Source organism: Bos indicus x Bos taurus, chromosome 9, assembly GCF_003369695.1.
Source record: "Bos indicus x Bos taurus breed Angus x Brahman F1 hybrid chromosome 9, Bos_hybrid_MaternalHap_v2.0, whole genome shotgun sequence".
NCBI classification, from domain to species: domain Eukaryota; kingdom Metazoa; phylum Chordata; class Mammalia; order Artiodactyla; family Bovidae; genus Bos; species Bos indicus x Bos taurus.
In genome coordinates this window covers 91,910,778-91,925,245 of record NC_040084.1, presented here as the reverse complement: position 1 = coordinate 91,925,245, position 14,468 = coordinate 91,910,778, and the positions used below count along the sequence as shown (strand labels likewise).

Below are 14,468 nucleotides of genomic sequence, written 5' to 3'. Positions count from 1 at the left end.
AGTACCATTAGGAAAGAAGACGAAAAAAAAGTTTCAAAAATACTGATCTCTGCCGTATCCAACCCCAGAGTCTTTCAAGTTGAAGGTGATGTTTGCCCAGACAGCAATTTCTTTTTGTAGAGACAAACCCTGTCCCGGGGCAGGAAGAATGTGAGTAACAGGGCGCAAGCATTCGCGTTAAGTCCCGACTTCAAAAGGAGTATAACCACCGTTCTGTAAATTCTCTCCTTGCAGACGAACCAGGTTCCCAGCTTGAAGACGAGTCACGTCCTGTCCCCAGAGACTGTCCCAGACCACACACTCCTCCTACCGTCCCTGGTGGTCATTTGCATACGTTCTAACCTAAACCAGGGCCATTTATAAAAGGGCTTGTGTTTAACTTTATTCAATTCCAGTGCTTTCTTCCAGCTACCCAATCTGTACGTAATTAAAATCATATTGTGGCAAACACTGAATGGTATGAAAAGTTTTACCATATGTATACAATTGACTAGCTGTAGCATTTGGCATGTCTGTAGCGATCCCATTAAGAGGGGCGAGCCTGGCTTATTTTGGAGTATACGTTATATGTTTTGGATCAGTCCTGTTTTCTGCTTCTACGAAGACTGTCTGTGATGCTTAACCCTTTGTCAACAGTCACCACAATGTGTTCCTGCATTTCAACAGTGAGGACCACTGCACCCTGGCTCAAAAACTGTTTGGTTCTTGGAGGTAGGCTCCTTTGAAACTGTTCTGTTTTCTGAACCCAAATTAGCTTTCTCTGTCTTGACAACAAAGGCTCAGCAGATACCATCAAAGCCTCCAGGATCGGGTGGAACTGAAGGGAGAAAATGCAGATGGAATCATTGCTTCCCAGTCCTAAAGGCAGAGGGCACTCCTTAAAGCTTGAAAGAGGTAATTTTAGGACAAAAAGAGGAAGTACTGTGTTACTGTAGATAATAAAAATATGAAACTTGTGTCCCGAGAGATAGTAGATAAAATATAAAGGGATTCAAGAAGGAGCCAGCAAAGGTCATGCTGACAGATCCACCTTTGAAGAACATTCCAGACATTCTGAGACTGAGACCAGAGAAGGAAAACATATCTTTCCACCTTATCACATGGCCCATTTCACCTACCCTCCTGTACAACAATGAAAAGCTTGAGGCCTTTGTCAAAGGAGAATTCTAGTTGGCTTTGAGTCTCTGTATCACTAAACTCAGACTCTATGCAATTTGTAGTTAATATAGCTGTAAAGTTGCAATTTTGCTTTAAGACACTCTTCAATATAGATTTCAGAATGAATTAAAGTCTCTCTTAACATGTGACATGAAGAAACACATGTTCTTAATCTGTGGGTTTAAAATTGTTTTAGAATTACATCAGTGAGACACGGCCTCAAAAGAAGAATTAGGCCACCAACCCTCAAACACTAGAGAGTAAGAGCAGTGTAGGATAAGACTACTTTCCAGAATGTCTTACAACAAATCAGGTGTTAACATCCTTTGAAAAGAGACCTTCATCTGGAGCTAGAAGAAAAAAAAAAAGGAGCTTTGGAATCCAGTGAGTGTTAGTTTGTTGCTGGAGGCAGAAGTCCTGCTAACCCAAGATGAAGTCAGAGGCACCCAGCGCCCCCAGGGAAAAGAGGGGGTAAGAAATGTCCTTAGGTCATTAGTCAAGTTCCCAAAGGAAAGTATAGTGAAGTTGACGCTCAGTCATGTCTGACTCTGTGATCCCATGAACTGTAGCCTACGAGGCTCCTCCATCCATGGGATTTTCCAGGCAAGAATACTGGAGTGGGTTGCCATTTCCTTTTCCAGGGGATTTTTCCAACCCAGGGATCGAACCCAGGTCTCCCACATTGCAGGCAGATGCTTTACCATCTGAGTCACCAGGGAAGCCCTAACCAGAGACCAAATCCTGGGTTCTCAGTACCAAATGCAAACCCACAGAACGTTAAGATTAGAAAACTGCAGAATAAATGTGGAGAATATATCCTTTTGCCGGTGGGGTAGGGGGGCTACTCTACGTGGCTTGCAGAATCTTGGTTCCCATACCAGGGATTGAACCCAGACCCCTGTCGTGGAAGCATGGAGTCCCAATTACTGGACGGCCAGGGAAGTCCCAAGAATTCATCCCTTAAAACAGGAAGGTGATCGGACGGCTATTGTGAAATGTTTAAAGATAGTTTTGGAGACAAGAATTTCATATTTAAAGCTTGGTGACACTAAGACGTTAACTTAAAAGATATATGCACCTCTCAGTGTTCGTAGCAGCATTATTTACAGTGGCCAAGATACAGAAGCAACCTAAGTGTCCATCGACAGATGACTCAATAAAGAAGATGTGGTGTACACACACATACAATGGGATAGCACTCAGTCACAAAAAGGGATGACACTTTACCATGTGCAACAGCATGGATGGATTTGGAGCGTATTGTATGAAGCAAAATAAGTCAGACGCAGACAATAAGAAATAATATCCCTTATATGCAGAATCTGAAAAGTAAAACAAGCTAATGAATATAACAACAGACTCACAGACATAAAGAACAAGCCAGTGGTTACTAATAGCAAGAGGGAGGGGGAGGGGACAGATAAGGACAGGGGGTTAGGAGGTACAAACTGCTATGTATAAGATGAAGAAGCTACAAGGATGTGTGACACAGCACAGGGGATACAGCCAATGCTTTATAGTAACTATAAACGGAACATAACCTTTAAAAATGGCGGATCACTATGTTTTGGGCCTGAAACTTACACAGTATTGCAAATCAACTGTCTGTACTTCAATTTTTTAAATGATGATAAAATCAAATGAAGCTTGGTTACGTGATAGTGAAAAACACAATAGCTGATCTGCCAAAGTAAATAAAAGAAAGCAAAGTAGGAAGTAGCCATAGTAAGAATAATGGCCTGAAATTAGGGCAAAGAAAAATTAGCAAGGGGAAGGGATAACCAAGCGGACAGATTATAATGAAAACTTGTAAATCAGGCTTGTCTGACCATCCATGAGGCCTCTCACTGTGTCAGCCTCTCCCGTGTATATCCCACATCCTCCCATCTAGAGACAAGGAGACGGACTCAGAAGGGAATTGCATGCCCAAGGGCACAGGATTAAATTAATAACTGGTGACCTACTTGACTCAAGTCCTATGCTCTTTTTCCATTAAAGAGCTCAAAGGAAAAAGTAAAAGCAGTTTGTCACCTTTTCCCCCTTTCCTACATCTATTACATAAAAATAAATAGACTCCAAATGTCTTGCTCCTCTTTGGAAGATGCATTTAAACCATTAGAAGAAAAGCAACTAGTTTAGATGATCTGTCAGAATATTTCTGAAACAATACCATTAACCACCCCATCCTACCCCCTTATTATCTAAACGACAATAAAAGTTAGGGGGAAACGGTAGGGCCTTTTAAGAGACTGGAGTGAAAAGCCTTTCTTTCATGTTCTGTTTCTTTCACTAAAGACAAAATGGAAAAAAATGCCATTTTCTATTTGGGGACCCACCACTGGGACCAACCAGGACTGAAGGAGCACTCAAAGGCTTTCTTTGGCATCAGGTAGAGTTACTAAGCCATCTGAGGAAACCAGATAGAAGGAACAATGCATGCAAAATGTACTACTGTACAAAAGAAACGCATATTGCATTTACCACAATCTTGATTCTAAAAATAAAAGAATTGACTTGGGAACCCAAGCGTCTCAGGGCAAAGGGATTGAATGATTCATAGACTAGGCTGAATACTCAGTCTTATCTCTTTTCCATGGATTAATCCCTAATGTCTTTCTGACTTTTTCCTGCTCTGGGTGAGACTGTACATAATATATGTTATTGGTCTATAAATGAAAACTCATTGGAAACCAGTTCCCTATTTATTAAACACATTTTAGGACTACTTTCAGAGAAGGCAATGGCACCCGACTCCAGCACTCTTGCCTGGAAAATCCCATGGACGGAGGAGCCTGGTGGGCCGCAGTCCATGGGGTCGCTAAGAGTCGGACACGACTGAGCGACTTCACTTTCACTTTTCACTTTCATGCATTAGAGAAGGAAATGGCAACCCACTCCAGTGTTCTTGCCTGGAGAATCCCAGGGACGGGGGAGCCTGGTGGGCTGCCGTCTATGGGGTCGCACAGAGTCGGACACGACTGAAGCGACTTAGCAGCAGCAGCAGCAGGACTACTTTCCTTTGCCTGACAAAATTATTTTTTATTTATTGGACTCTAACTGCTTTACAGTGTTGTGTTGGCTTCTGCTATACAACGAAGGGAATCAGCTCTATGTATACATGCATATCCCCTTCCTCTTGGGCCTCCCTTCCACCTCCACCCACTCCCGCCCCTCTAGGTCATCCCAGAGCACAGAGCTGAGGTCTATGCCCTATACAGCACCTGCCCACTAGCTGTCTATTTTACACATGGTAATAATGTACATAGGATAGGTCAATGCCACTCTCCCAATTCGTCCCACCTCCCCTTCCCACTCAGTGTCCACATATCCATTCTCTATGTCTGAGTCTCTATTCTTGCCCTGTAAACAGGTTCATTTGAACCATTTTTTGAAAAAATTTTGATCTAGGATATTTTCTGCCTACCACCAAACATGTGTACTTTCATTTGGCTTCTTAGTTCAACTTCAGGTTGAATGCACTTATTGCCACCATAGAGCTGGACGACCGATCTATTCTGTGTGTTAGTTGCTCAGTTGTGTCCCATTCTTTGCGACCCTATGAACTGTAGCCCCCCAGGCTCTTCTGTCCATGGGGATTCTCCAGGCAAGAATACTGGAGTGGGTTGCCCTGCCCTTCTCCAGGGGATCTTCCTGACCCAGAAATCGACCCCTGGTCTCCTGTATTGGCAGGCAGATTCTTTACTGTCTGAGCCATTGGGAAGCTGCTGCTGCTGCTGCTGCTGCTAAGTCGCTTCAGTCATGTCCGACTCTGTGAGACCCTATAGATGGCAGCCCACCAGGCTCTCTCGTCCCTGGGATTCTCCAGGCAAGAGCACTAGAGTGGGTTGCCATTTCCTTCTCCAATGCATGAAAGTCAAAAGTGAAAGTGAAGGCGCTCAGTCGTGTCCGATTCTTAGCGACCCCATGGAATGCAGCCTACCAGGCTCCTCCGTCCATGGGATTTTCCAGGCAAGAGTACTGGAGTGGGGTGCCATTGCCTTCTCCGATCAGGGAAGCTAACTCCCCTTAATTTAGAAAATAAGGAAATAAAGCTTAAGTTGAACTCAAAAAACTTAAATTCGAAATAAGAATTACTTTCAGACCAGTCCAGGGAATCTAGTACTTACAACTACATGTATCTTAAGTGATCCAGGAACACAAGATGCTTTAACCTAAATAACTCCTCTGTTATCCTGATTGCATATCCACAGTTTTCAATCTGTGTTTTCCTGCAGGCTGGGAAAACTGTTAGTTCCGATCACTGCAGGAAATTGAAAATTTCTCTTCTTAGGAGACGGCTAGGCTGAGAATTGGTAAGCGATAGGGTGAGACAGGGATCAGCCTGGAGCCCTGAGAGCAAGACTGCTCCTTGTCTTGCAATAATCCTATTAAGCAGCTCCCGGCACAACACAGTCTGGGCTTGAAGTGGCTGCAAGATAATGAATGAGTCTTTAAGAGTCATTTAGCTGTCGAGGTAAAACTCCAATGCCAAACTCATCAGCATAATCAAGCATGGAACATGAGGACCCTTGATGGTGCCCGCTTCCCTGATAGCCTGGTATTGGAGCAGTTACAAAATGCTCCTTAGAGAAAAGGGGCCTCGCCTTATTTGGGCAGAAGTAATTTACTCTGTTCACGAGAAACGCATCCTGTCTAGACTACAGGGTTGCTCTCCAGCGTACGAGTGATGAGGAAATCCTTGGGAGCCCACTTGCCAAGGTAAAGACCTCAGGTTCACACTCACAGCAATTACAATCCATCTCGAGACGTCCTCTGGGCAGCAGAGGATGCAGAAACAGCTGCTTCTTCATTAGCTGAGAAAATTAAATAAAAACCTATCGTGAGCAGAGCACCCATCAGCTGACACCAGCTCAGTCCCTGGTGGATGGCCAATCTAGATGAATGGAAATGCTTTTCTTGTTGAATTCTTCTATCAGTTACTGACAGAGATGCTAAAGCTGTAATTGCAGATGTGTCTATTACTGCCTTAAATTCTGTCAATATTTGTTTCTTATATCTTAACCTCTATTACTAGACGTTTACAGATGTATGATTGTTATGTGTTCCAGGAGAATCCACCCGTTTATCTCAGGCAATATCCATCATCCTTAAATCTACTCTATCTTATATTAATATGGCCACTCCAGCTTTCTAAAGCATACTGCTTGTAAGACATACTAACTCCATCTTTTCACTTTTGATCTACTTACATTTATACTTAAAGGCAGCATATCCTTGGGTCCTTCTTTTCTCCAGTTTAATAAGCTCTGCCTTTAAATTAGAGCATTTAGTCCAGTCACATTTACTATACATAACTGATGTGACTAGATTAAAGTCTGCTGCTCTGATTTATTTTCTGTTGGCCCCATCTGGGTGTTTTGGGTTTTTTTTTTATTCCACTGCTATTGCTGCTAAGTCACTTCAGTCGTGTCCGACTCTGTGCGACCCCATAGACGGCAGCCCACCAGGCTCCCCCGTCCCTGGGATTCTACGGGCAAGAACACTGGAGTGGGTTGCCATTTCCTTCTCCAATGCATGAAAGTGAAGTCGCTCAGTCGTGTCCGACCCTCAGCGACCCCATGGACTGCAGCCTTCCAGGCTCCTCTGTCCATGGGATTTTCCAGGCACTGCCCCTCCTTTATTTTTTTTTCTGGAATAATTAAATTTTTTTTTTAGATTTCCATTCTCATTTACTTTGTCTTTTAACTATGCCTCACTATATTTCCTTTGGAAGTGCTAATACAACTTTATAGAGAATAAAACCAAATACCCTGATGGGATTTACCCTGTGGTACAGTGGCTAAGACTCTACGCTCCCAATCCAGGGGACTCTGGTTCTATTCCTAGTCAGGGAAGTAGATCCCATATGCTACAACTAAGACCCAGCAGAGCCAAATAAATAAGTAAATATATATTTTTAAAATGCCCTGATGCCCTCTGACTCAGGATATTGTATCAGTATGTGAAACTACATTATCGGTTGCTGACGAGGGTTGAGAATCTTGCCCCCACCATCCCATCACCCCCAAGTCCTTATCTCCCTGTTTTCTTAGATCTCTTCTAGTGCTATGATTCTACATTCTGAAAGACTGTAGAAGTTTTTAATTTCTCTTGATACAATTTTTATAAAATTTAAATCCCTGGATCTTCATTGCCACCAACCTAGAAATTCTAATTCCTGAACTTCTGTTTTGTGTTTTTTTGAGTCTCTGCCATGAATTTTCTATTTATACAGGATTGCAATCCATTCTCTGAAAATATGCTTTAAAATCAAGCTTCAGGCCTGGGAAAACAATAAATCAAAGGCTTGCTAGGAGCGCCCTCTTGAGGTCGTCTTGATAAAGATGTTGAAAACTTTGCCTTTGTATGAATTGGCAGCAGTTTCAGCTTCAGGAGCTAATAAAATTAATCCAGAAGATATGTCAGCTAAATTATGGAAGCAAATATCTCATTATAGGTAATTCTATCTCCTAAAAGACCATATAACTTCCGGCAGAAAAATAAACACCGTGCCTCACTAAATGCACGCCCTAAATATAAAATACACTAGCGATCAGAAAGATAAACGTGGTTCTGGAGTTCTGGTTTTAGCTGTTGGTTTTAGATATTATTCCTTATCTTGCGGAAAGGAAAGCTTTCTCCAGAGAGAGGGGTGCTGGCTATGGGTTTGGGTGCGTCTGCTGAGTCAGAGAGACCAGGGTACAGAGACTGACTCGGCTACTCAGCAGCTGTGTGAGTCTGGGGGAAGTTTTTAAAGCCATCTCTGTGGTACTGGAGAAGACTCTTGAGAATCCCCTGGACAGCAAGGAGATCAAACCAGTCAGTCCTGAATTGGAAGGATTGATGCTGAAACTGAAGCTCCAATACTTTGGCCATCTGATGCGAAGAGCAGACTCATTAGAAAAGACCCTGGTGCTGGGAAAGATTGAGGACAAAGGGAGAAGGGGGCGACAGAGGATGAGATGGTTGGATGGCATCACTGACTCAACGGACATGAGTTTGAGTAAACTCTGGGAGATAGTGAAGGATTGGCAAGTGCTGCAGTTCACAGGATCACAAAGGACTTGGTGGCTGAACAACAACAGGCCATGTGCAAAATGAGAGTGATAAAAGAATCTACCCGGGAGGTGTGAAGGGAAGAAAGCAGGGGGCAGCAGGAGGGCCCTCAGCACAGGGCGCAGTGCACAGGAAAGGCTTGGGGGCTGAGCATCCCTGTTACCCACGTTTATAAGACCCTCAAATGAAGGGCAGGATACCATTTAAAAACTCACCAGGATGCTTCTTGCTTTCCTATTTTAGCTAAGAAAAAAGTATTTTTCCTAGGTTTTTTATCATTTGGGGCATGATCTGCTGAATTCAAACAATAATCACTGAACTTCTTTAAGGCAGTGTACATAAGATTCTTGGACAGTCAGTTCAGTGGAAGAGTCAGTTAAGTCACTTGCCTGATTTTCATGGTTCAACTAAACCTATTGATCGACAAGGGCATTGTGCTGTATCTCCTCCTGAAGCTGCAATGAACTTCCTGACATGATGGAGACAGAGAAGGAACAGACTCTATCTGCAATCTCTGAAGCTCCTCTAACTCCCTCCACCTCCCAACCTGGCACAGAACAGAGGTCATGCATACTCTTCTGCTAATGTAGCCGCCAATGAAATACTCTTGGGAACTTACTCATCGGTCTCCTACTTATTTTTGTTTATTTTTCTGTTTTTGGTCTCCCCCTCTGCCCATATAGATTCCAAAAGTAAACAAAGCTGGGAAGCTGGCAAGAAAGTCCATAAGATCTGAACAGTCTCAGGAAAACGAGAAGGAAAAGGAGACCTGGAGGTAAGGATCTCCATTTCCAACAGAGTAAACGGAATGTGTAGGGGAAAGGTCATTGCTGGAGAAAGCCTGAGGGAGAAAACAAGATCCCTGAGTTAGGAGTCAGGGAGGTCCAGGGGACAGTATAGACACAACTCTGTAAGCAGCCCGGCCTCCTTGTCCCCACAGGACAGACCCCCCACTGGGGGGCTCAGGGCCACAGCTCAGCAGTGCAAACAGGGTCAGTCAGGGCACCCTGAGCCCTGCTGCTGCTACTGCTAAGTCACTTCAGTCGTGTCTGACTCTGTGCGACCCCAAAGATGGCAGCCCACCAGGCTCTGCCGTCCCTGGGATTCTCCAGGCAAGAACACTGGAGTCGGTTGCCATTTCCTCCTCCAATGCATGAAAGTGAAAAGTGAAAGTGAAGTCACTCAGTCGTGTCCGACTCTAGCAACCCCATGGATGGCAGCCTACCAGGCTCCTCCATCCATGGGATTTTCCAGGCAAGAGTACTGGAGTGGGGTGCCATTGCCTTCTCCCTAGGAGAAGCAATAGAACACTCAAGTAGAGCCTTGATTTTATTTCAAGACCAAGGGGAGGGGCAGTCAGAGAGTCAGGTGGTTTGACACAGTACAAACCATGATTTGTGTAATTAATCAAACCTACAGTCAGAATACGGTACAGAGTCGGCACGTTTTTATGGTCACCCAGGAGTTCTGTGATAAAACAAGCTGTTTCAGTGCCTGTGACGATCACTGCTGTGTCCTTGGCCCCTGGGGGATGTGGATTTACTTTTTCCCCTTTATCATTAACTGGATGGGAAAGAACATGGCGTCCTATCCTAAGAACATCTGGAAAAGGCCCGCATTGCCATTTGGGTTTTGTGAAAGTTCTTTTTAAACTGCCCGGCTGGCCTTGCAAAGTGCCTCCCAGTGGCAGTCTTCACTTGGGGACCAGGTGTACAAGGAAGATGCTCAGAACCTTCCGGCAGCACCCATGTGGGGCACCCCAACTCCTCTACCCCACCCGGCTCCAGGGGTCTTGGGGATCAGGGTCTAGGGGCAGACTGGGCTTCCTGCCCAGTGAAGGATGGGCTGGAACTGGGGGCAGGCTGTGCACTTTCCCACCTGCCTCCTGGGACCCAGGAAGGTCTGGGAAGTTCCCCCAAAGTGACAACAGAAGCCACGCGTCGCATTTCCCAATTTCCCCACTGTGACATCTTTTCAGGTCTTGATTTGTCCTCGAGGGAAAACTGAGAAAGGAAGGTGATAAGCCGTCAGCTTTTAAAATCAGGGACACACACCTTAAAGCTGGCGGCTCTGGCCTTTGTTTCTGCGAGGTCACGGCCGCTTTGAGCCATTTTCATTAGGATGGTTAGTGAACCTCGTGGAGGTGTATGTGGTCTCACGAGAAGGGGTAAGAGAGTGTGTGTGGACACATGAAAGTGAAGGCGCTCAGTCGTGTCCGATTCTTTGCGACCCCAGGGACTGCAGCCCGCCAGGCTCCTCCGGCCATGGGATTTTTCCAGGCAAGAATACTGGAGTGGGTTGCCATTTCCTCCTCCAGGAGATCTTCCCAACCCAGGGATCGAACCCAGGTCTCCCACATTGCAGGCAGACCCTTTACCATCTGAGCTGACACATGAGTGTGTGTTAAAACAGACTGAGTTTAAAAGCATCCCTCAGGAAACCTCAAGTTCTGTTTTTTAAAACATTAGTTTTCCATGATTGCAGCTCAGCTCCTGTGAAACAAGTAAGTAGAATTACCCTCAATTTCTGGTTAAGAAGACAGGCACTGCTGAGCCCTAATACCAACCCTTGGTACACATGACCCTGCCGCCTCGCCCCTGTCCTCTCCTGGCTTCTACAAGGGACTTGGCCTGTTCCTAGTGAAATAACAGCTCCCGAGTCATCACGATGCTCCCGGCGCTATGCTGATGGTCTTATCTAACTTACCGCAGTTGAATAACCCTCTCACGAACTCCCACCCCTGCTTTTCACGCACATCACCCCTGACCAGTGGCCCCTCAGTGCTCCCCAGCTTTGCATCCCCCTGGCTCTCCAAGACCCCATACAGCCACCCCAGGGCCCCTTTGCTTAGATGGCTACTTTTCCCAACTAGAAAAATGGCACCACGTCTATGCAGACAGATACCTTTTGCTCCCCTACCCCCACCACGCACTCTCATCCCCAGTCCACTAAGAAGTACTACTGAGGCTGTCTCTAAAAATACAGAACCCCCCGCTTCTCTCATTTCTCCTTTTCTCATCCTCCTGCAGTCTCCCTGACCTCAGGGAGAGACTTGGGGCTGGTCTCCCAGCCAACACGCTGGGCCCTCTTCCATCTTTTCCTCGAAGGGCAGCTGAAGTGATTGTCAGTACTTTATATTCCCTCTCACCCCGCCCCTTAAACTCCCTCAGACTCTGACTTTCAACATTGCACTTGTTACAACTGAAATGATCTTAGCCACTTGTTTGTGGCTTTCTGTCTTGGAACAGGCAGACCATGCACATAGCTCATGCATCAGAACCTACGTCCTACGTGAGAAGCGTGCTTGTTTCTTCATGACTATCCCAGGGCCTTGATAAGTATTTGTTAGAGGTTGAATGGAGTTCCCTGATGGTTCAGAAGGTAAAGAATCTACCCGCCAATTCAGGAGACCAGGGATCGATTCCTGGATCCAGAAAATCCGCTGGAAGAGGAAATGACAATCCACTCCAGTGTTCTTGCCTGGAGAATTCCATGGACAGAGGACCCTGGCGGGCTACACTGCATGGGGTCACAAAGAGTCGGACACGACTGAGCAACACACACACACAAAGGCTGAATAATCAACCTGTTGGGTACTTGAATTTTGTCCTGCCCCTTCCCTGCTTCCCCCAGTAACTCTTTTAACTCTCTACTTTTCAGCTCGCTTGGTGTTAGCGAAACATTCCCCCGGTAGCCTTCCTGCCAAAGGAAGGAGATCAGACATCCCACTGAAGACCTTTGCTTCCTGTTCCCACCTCCCTGAGCACTTGCCTCAAGAACTGCTGTGTCTAAAGCCGGAGGTGGAATTCCTGGGCTACGTTTCTGTCTGCTCAAGGCAGCTTCAAGAGACAAGTTACCAGCAATCCTGAAACAGGAGGCCCCAGAATGATAAAGAGCTTCCTATGATTCATGGGGCTTGAACTTTTTTTTTTTTTTAAACCAACAGCACGTTCTTCATTTTCTTTACCAGGTTGCTGAAATATATGGCTGAAGAATCTCAGGAGAGGAAGTAGGTTAATCCTGGCTGGGAACTCGCCCGAGTGCATGAAAGCCCTGCTCCCCTCCACCTGGCTCCTGGTCTACTGGGGCTTTGAGCAGGGAAATGACACCACTTATTTTTTTCGGTCTGTCTGGGTGATCCTGGTGGGTGGGGGGAGCAGGTAGATAGGTAGGGAGGCAGAAACGGGTGAGTTACCTTATCTTTCTAAATGCTGTCACACACAGAGAGAATATTTGCTAGATAAGCTGTGAGAATTAAGGGAGAAAACGTATCCAAAGGGCTTGGGGTGGAGCCTGGCACACAGAAGTTACTCCACAAACAAGAGCTGTTCCTTGTGTGTGTCACTAGCCAGGTATGTGTGAGGGGTGGGAGGGGAGGTGGATGCATTCTTTCACTGGAAGACCCCGACCCTGGGGACCTCCATCCTGAGCCTATGATTGCAGGAGGCTGATCCCTATCAGGGTCAGCCACCCCAAGGGGTCCCACAGTCCCCTCTGGCTGGCCACTTGCCCGTCCTTTCCTTCGGTGGGGAAGCGGGGGCAGAGGGAAGGGAAGGGTTTCACTGTGACCAATCACCTGGCATTTATCCTACAGAATTTCATTCCGGGTGAACATTTCATAAGCTAGTAGAGGTCATCTGGATTTTTAGTGAAGTCTTCTGAAGGGTCTCGCTGAGTCAAGGTCCTCGTGAATTTGACGAGTGTGCCTTTCTCAGTGTCCTCAGAACACTGGGGATGATATGGACGAGGATGGGGGAGGGTGGATTTTGCTTTGGTGACCTCTCCAGCGCTTTGGGTTCATAAAATACTAACACTGAATCACTATGCGTCTTTATTTACATTCTGTTACTGGAATGTAACATGCTGATTCTCTAAAGATGGTGGAACTTCTTAAATCAAAGTTGACAGGAGGCCAATGCATGACAGTCCAGTGACTGTGAAAAGAAAATGCCACCCAGCCTGGCTGCGGCTCACACGACCGGCCCTGATCGCTCCAAGATTCTGAGCGAGGGCCGCTTATATCCATCCCCCTCCATCCGCCCACCTCCTACTTCCTAAACATTTCTCTATGTACTGGGATGAGTAAATGAAAACGTGAAATCTAAAAAAAGTTAAAAAAAAAATTTTTTTTTGATGTTGACTAAAAGCAAGGTTTTCAATCTCCCCTTAAGATGGCTCAGACTATAAAGAATCTGCCTGCAATGCAGGAGACCCAGGTTCGATCCCTGGCTCAGAAAGACCCCCTAGGCGAAGGGAATGGCAACCCACTCTGGTATTCTTGCCTGGAGAATCCCATGGACAGAGGAGCCTGGCGAGCTACAGGGCAAGTCCATAGGGTCTCAAAGAGTTGGATACGACTGAGAGATGACCACTTTCGATTACAGACACCCGTGTTCTCCCTCAGTCCTACCTACCCACAGGCTTTGTTCAGTCCAAGGAGAGGAATGATCGTGGCTTTTCTGGCAAAGAGGAGCTGCTGACACCTCAAATGCATACTTTGTGTGCACTCGCTTCCTAACAGTTGTGCTGAAAAAGGGAAACACGCTGCAGGCATGGAGAGAGGAAGAAAAAGAGCTGCCTTCCTCTGACATTTCATCCAAGCACTCTGGTGGCTGGTTCACAAGCAGGCACTGTTTCCCCCACAGCATGCCAGAGTCTTGTCACAGCCCTGGTCACACATGGCTGAGAGTGACCTGACTTGCGTGAAAAGATCTCGACTCCTCTTGGCTGGCCTGATCCTAAGTCATCCCCACAAGGGCAGGAAATAGTCGGTCTGGCTCCCTTGACTGCCCACAGGAGGCACTCTCAAGGCCTGGCCTGTCTGTGCCATCAGGTCCCCCTCCCTGCCTTGCTTTCAGGCCAGGGGTCCGGGTAACCCTAGGCAGCATCTGTCCCCTGATGCCCAATGCCAGAGTTGGGCCCAGAGGCTTTAAAAGTCATCATCATAAGACAGGTGGAGCTCCCACGCCACCCTCATCTAAGGATCTCAAAGGAAAGGGCCCTTTACATGGAAGTTTAAAAACTCTTAGTGGTTGTTTAAAAACTCTGAGGTTGATGCTTCTGCCTCAAAGATTCCCAACCAGACCAGCAGCAAAGGTGGGGGCCGAGGCCATGAACCAGACAGAGGCAGGGTGTCTTTCGCCTCTTTCTTCTGCCACACGGTGGATTTTGGTCAAATATGCTGGGCATGTTTTACCACTAAAATCTAGAGCTCAGTTCAGTTCAGTTCAGTTGCTCAGTCGTGTCCGACTCTT

At 46.2% G+C, this 14,468-nt stretch overlaps 1 long non-coding RNA gene across 3 annotated transcripts in view; it reads right to left on the bottom strand.

Annotated features, from left to right (window-relative positions):
- LOC113898607 overlaps nt 1-14,468 on the bottom strand; it is a 90,481-nt gene that overhangs the window by 37,593 nt on the left and 38,420 nt on the right. Inside the window, exon 1 of one of the 3 annotated variants that reach the window (XR_003512684.1) lies at nt 5,903-6,522. The exons of 1 other annotated variant lie outside the window; for it this stretch is intronic. This is a non-coding gene — a long non-coding RNA (uncharacterized LOC113898607). Of the gene's footprint in view, nt 1-5,902; nt 6,523-14,468 lie in introns of those variants that run through there. One more of the 3 variants, XR_003512686.1, reaches the window with a different exon arrangement.